The sequence below is a fragment of the Pectinophora gossypiella genome, chromosome 4, assembly GCF_024362695.1.
Source record: "Pectinophora gossypiella chromosome 4, ilPecGoss1.1, whole genome shotgun sequence".
Taxonomy (NCBI): domain Eukaryota; kingdom Metazoa; phylum Arthropoda; class Insecta; order Lepidoptera; family Gelechiidae; genus Pectinophora; species Pectinophora gossypiella.
In genome coordinates, this window is record NC_065407.1 from 8,705,687 (window position 1) to 8,712,024 (window position 6,338).

Below are 6,338 nucleotides of genomic sequence, written 5' to 3' on the forward strand. Positions count from 1 at the left end.
GATGACTGAATAGTTCTTCACAGAAGAGGAAAAAAGATGTTATCATAGAAATAAGCCATACCGGGTAATTTCACCGAAATTGATGCAATTAAAATAAGTAAGCTACTTACCTAATAAAAGGGCTTAATGTATTATCGCCACAAATCAAACGAAAATCGAAGGCAGCGTCTGCTACTCCTATTAATTATTTTTAAATTTATATGTTCAACCCTTTGTTTCATAAATTTGAATAACATTAGAGTCTAACTCAGTTTTGACAAGCTGCTAATCATATTCACAGGCGCACCTTGCCAGCGATGTTGAACAGTTAGAATTTTAGATTTTTCTTTTATTTTAAAACATTAGCTCCCAGGGCACAGTATAATTTGAAGGGGCTACACAGTCAAAGGGCTACACTAAAAAGAATTTGACCAAAGAGTACCGACAGGTGTCTTTCATGCTTTAATATTTAATCCATTCCATATTCAACGCTTAAAAATCACTATAAAAAGTGGGGATGTCCAAGGTGTTCGTCTTTGCAATGTAATTGTAAATATACCATACCAAAGAGGTTTATATAATTTAAATATTCATTGTAATAACATATAAAAATCTGGCAGAATTTATTAAAAAGTATTGAAAAATTGCCATTAACCAATTTAAAAAGAAAATGAAAAGAAAATGATTGTAGTTACTTTTTTTAAAGTTAAAGGCTGTTTGCAGAAATAAATGACCAGCAGGTACTTATTAATACATTCATAATGTAATTGAATCGTTTTAAATTCTGTTATACGTAGTGTATTTCTCTCAGAATATTTTATTTCTGTTTGAGAACTGCTGAGATGTTACACTGTCATCATTATGTTGAATCCTTTTTAATTCACTAATAAGCTTGCAATAAATACTTTCTCTACTCAATTCATATATTTTACTAATGTTATAATGTGCATGGCTGTAAGTGGTTAATTAAATCGTCGCCGTGTCCCTAGCGTTATCCCGTTTTCACAGGGTCCGCTAACCTAACCTGGAGATTTGACAGGTACGGTTCTTTACAGAAGCGACTGCCTGCCAACCCACGATGGGAAAACTAGCCCAATACAGGTTAAGTCACATAACTCTGATACAAATATCATGGGAATGTGGGAGTGTGTGTATTTGTTGGTGGTCAATGAAATAAATAATAATGATATGTTGTAATTAAACTTCTTCGTCCTTCATTATGCGCACTGCTAAGGAGTGGAATTCTCTGCCGTCTTCTGTATTTCCGAATGCATATAACCCGGGTGCATTCAAGGCCAGAGTGAACAGGCACTCTTAGGCCTCGTCAATGCCTTCGGTAGAGACTGGGGCCAAGAGCAAACCCATCAAAGGTAAAAAAATAATTAAATCCCCATCAACTATCGTCCATACTCCGTGTTGGTGCCCTCCCGTGACCATCGCTACACATATCTAATACTTTTTACCCAGAAATATGCAGCATTCGTTATTTGGAAACGTGTCCAACCAAAAATGACCTAGACGTGCTAGTCCAACGTATGCACCAAGGGGTCTCCTTAACTTGGCATTTGGGGTGATTAAAAATGTATGTACATTCAAAGAGGCATTTATTGATGTACGAGATAAGCAAACGGAGCAACTGTCGGTAGCCATTGTTTTAATAAACGATGTGAAAATACATTTCATTATGGAGAAATTAAAATTTGACGGTTTATGTAATTCGATTTTAATTGCTAACTGGATGGATTATTATATGCAAATAGGTAAACTATTCGTGTTTGAAAATGAAGTAATTAGTATTGAAACTTTCCAAAATGTAACTCCATGCTCTGGCTTTCGAAACACATAACCAGTTGCAAATTACAGTCATTACCTACATATACAGATTATGATCGATAATTAGATTGTAAAATGGAGAGAGAGAGAGAGAAAGAGAGAGAGAGAGAATGTTTATTCAACAAATTGTGACACATTACATACAAAGTGTTTCAAACAGGGTAAAAAAACAAAATATCATAAAACAATGGACTAACTAGTTCTTTTGTCTATTTATCTTTACAAACAAATAAGGAAAAACAGTTATTCTGTGTTTTTTTTCATTCCTATCCCTGTGCTAAAAGATTCACCAAAAATATTTTTGACCTGGTTTTAAATAAATTGAATTCAAATGAGGGACTATCTAAGCTACATTCCCAAAAAAACAATATAATATTTGAAGTTGTACACATTAAACGTGATAATTACTTGTTTTTTCATTGCTCGTATACATAATTATTCATAAATATAATGTAATGACAAAGAGATACAAAAATAATTGTAGCTTGATTTGAATCAGATATGGTATAGAATTATGTTGCTACCTATATTGCTTCTCTTAATTTTGATCAGAATAATAATGGGTGGAAGATGTATTGTGCCTAGGTGTTTTATAACAAGGGTTATCATTTATACCCAAAAACAAAGGTAAAAAATGCATATTCCTATTATCCATAAAATTAAAACGTTAAACGAAGTCAAAGTTGTACAGCGCCAACTATATCTTTTTTGGCCTGGAAAGCCCCCAAAAGCAATATTATATGTATATAAATAATATCTTCATAAAAATTTACTATAAATACAAATATACTTTATTGCACCAAAATAAAAAGAAATAATTACAAAAGACTCTTAACTAGGCGGCCTTATCGCTTGAATCGATTTCTTCCAGACAACCATAAGGCGAGGAAAATCGTAAAAATTGAAATTGAAAGATTGCGTTTACAAACTGATAGTACAACTTACCAATAAATACATACATACTACCTGCGCTATTTACCCGCGTTGGTGTTTCTATCAAGCGTTCGGCGTTCTAAATAAGGTATTGTGCCAACGAACCAATGGCGTCGGCAATAAAACACTAATTGCGCAGTGGCGGGGCATGCTCGCCAATGAGTAAGCATTAGGGGGTTTGAGGGGCCGAGACGGTACTCAGTGGTACCGAGGCGTGAGGTAGCCAACATTTAAACCATTTAAGGTAACAATAAACCATATACAGCGGGTGGTTTCGTATACAACATAATAGAACATACACAACAATACAATACAAAAACTCTTTATTGCACTTGAATCACATTAAAAAAAAAACATTAGTATTATAATTAAATTGGTAGTACAACAGGCGGCCTTATTGCTAAGGTAGCAATCTCTTCCAGGCAACCTATATTATACTCACTATTTCCCATCAGGACAAGCAGAGGCTATGGTATTCCATTACCAAATTGAACATTATATAATTTACTTTTAAAAATTTGGCAGGTTTGCAGTATTTAGTCCATTATTTTTTTATTTTCTTATCACATATTTTTAAAGGTCACATTTAAGTTACTTAGTAACTATGTACCTATATTTTGTAATTTTAAGCCATTGCAGGTATTAGACAAAGAACATGTGTGTGTGCATAATGTTTGGAATGAATTGGCAGAAATTATTTTGTTTTATCTAATCTAAATTTAAAAAGAAAACTAAATTTTAAATAATTAAATAGTGTGACTGTGACTGAAAACTACGCAAAACTTATGTATACCTAACTATGTTATGTTAAACACATGCCGGAAATTACCTCAAAGTTAGTAGGTACAGTCATGAGCAATATCATGTACCCATTTTAGAACCCTGTCGCACTATCATATATTGACATTTAACGAGAAATACGGTTTAATTTGTCAAAAAAATAATGTGACATGGTTTCAAAGTGTTTACATATTACCTAGTACTCGTGACCGTACATACTTACCGATAGGAGATGTTCTTTTGCGATATCTTTGTACAAACATTGAGGAACTTTCCAGGCTACATTCAACAAAAACAATATAGATGGCGTTGTACAGCTTTAACTTGATAATTGGGTCGTGTACTAGGTTCAAGATAAATTATGAAATTCTGATTACTAAATAAAGACACATCTAAAACTAACGAAAAACATTTTCTTTTTTCTATTAAACTTATTTATGAATTTTAATCAAGAAAAACGTAATAATAAGTCCGACATTTTGTCACGTTTTTCTATGACGTCACAGAGTGCTTTTTCATACAAATTCCATAGTAATTTCGTGTTTTGACGTTTAGTAAAAAGTAACTGATTTGAGTAGTTGGAAACTAGCCTATTGCTTATTTTCCCATTACTCGAGTACAGAATCATTATAAAATAAAGCATATATAAAATAATTGTTGCTTTATATTTGGATACCATTATGTTGCTACCTATATTTCTTCTCTTTACTTTGATCAGAGTCAATAATGGGTGGAAGATGCAACTATGCCTGGATGTAATAAAAAGAGTCAACATTTATAGCCAAAAATAAAGACAAAACATGCATATGGCTACGTTCTTCAAAAACAATATAGATAGCGCTGTACAGATTTTTCTTCGTGTAACCTTTAAGGTTACACAAACGCTATCTATATTGTTTTTGAGAAACGTAGCTTGGAAAGTCCCTCATTTCAAATCTAGTTTAATCCAGTTTAAAGCAGTTATTGTTATAGGTATGACCTAGTCGGAGTATTTCAAACTGGATAGCTGCAAGTACATAATTTATGCTAATTGTTTACCGTAGCTTATGTTCACTTCACCACGAGTTATTGTTACCAACTAAAAATAGCTGCCTTATTTTTTTAGGAATCTTTCCCCAGCCCCTAAAATAAGGTGACTGCCAAGGTGTCTGGTGAACTTAGAAAAGCCATGCTTCTCCCAGAAGAGAACACACATACAATAAATTGTATGTGGCATGTTCGCGTATGCGCAATGCCCAGAATCTTTACATTATATCGCCAAATGGAAAACATTAGAATATCGTCTACAGTAGCGTATTAAAATAATATTCTGTTTCGAGTTCACATCTATGTTCTAAATCAAGAAAGAGGAACGGTGTTACCCCGAATTTAATGCGAGCGAAGCCGCGGGTAAAACCTAGTACAAGAATACAACGGAGATACTTGACCATAGACGTATTTGTGGTACTTAAATCTAATTTGATACTTAAACATTTTAACAATAAGCATAGGTAGCTACCTAATAATAAGATTTTTGAACGATCTTTCTTTCGAACGAACGAAATTTCTTAATAAAAAATAATAACTTGAGGATTATTTTTGGGGATTTTTTTCTGTTAAGGCATTCTTGCTTGCTTGCCTTTATTACATTAGAGCCCAAATAATAATGAAGAGTATTATTGCATAGGTACCTAGTAAAAAGTAGGAAAAGCACTAATGTATTACACACACTAGTGAAACTCATAGTCTATTATTTATTTGAATTCGAGATGGCTGGATAACCTTTTTAATAAAATAGGAAACATAAAACATAACATTAACAGCCTATATACATCCACTGCTGGGCACAGCCCTCCCCTCAATCAACCGGAGGGGTATAGAGTATACTTCACCGCGCTGCAGCACTGCGGCACCTAAAATAAAAAAATAGAATAAAAAATAAAAATATGAAAAAAGTAATTTTATAAAGCATTCTTACCTAAATGATAACACAACTATTCCAATATAATTCTCCGGAATACGTAGGTACTCACAAAAGAATCCTCCAATAAATCAAAATCTCATGTTAATCCTGAATGACACAATCATCCTCGTCACCCACGTACGATACCCGTCAAAAAAATAATTTACGATCTTGAAAAAACATAAACAAAGCACAGCAATGTGTCAAAATACGGTTACATGATGCGATCACCATTGAAAGGGATGGCCCAGGCGTTCATAATAAGAACTAATAAGAACGCACTAATAACTCAAACCGACAATAGATGTCACCGCTGAGAGCAGATAAAAAATACTATGAACTTCTGAAGCAGTTAATAGAAGTAACACACAATAGAACTCAGCGGTGGCAGCCCTTGAATGAAATCCATCTGTTAATGCACCGTGTCGCGGTCAAAGGGTTGCCTTTATAATTCCTTTCTCACTTTTCATAATTTTGTCATCGCGGATGCGACAATTAAGTACCTTAATTTGATGAAGGTTCACAAAATCCCAAAGAATTAACAAAAAGTTGAGGAATTCTATTTTCAACAAGAGCATGATTCAACGCATGAACCTCATTAGATGATTCATATAAATCAAGGTTAAAAACGCAAGCCTATAGCGCCCAACAACACATTATTACACGTATTATTTATAACAGTATGTTATTTATGCCACATATTTTGAAGTAATCAATAGACACGCTATCAAAATATTCTCGAATATCCGCTGAGTGAATACAAATAGCATCATGCTCTCGGGTTCTTTTGGTCCAACAAACCCGGCCGCGTCTGAGCGAGCGCACAACAAAAGCTCAATCGTATTTACATTTAGTCAACGGCTATTAATCA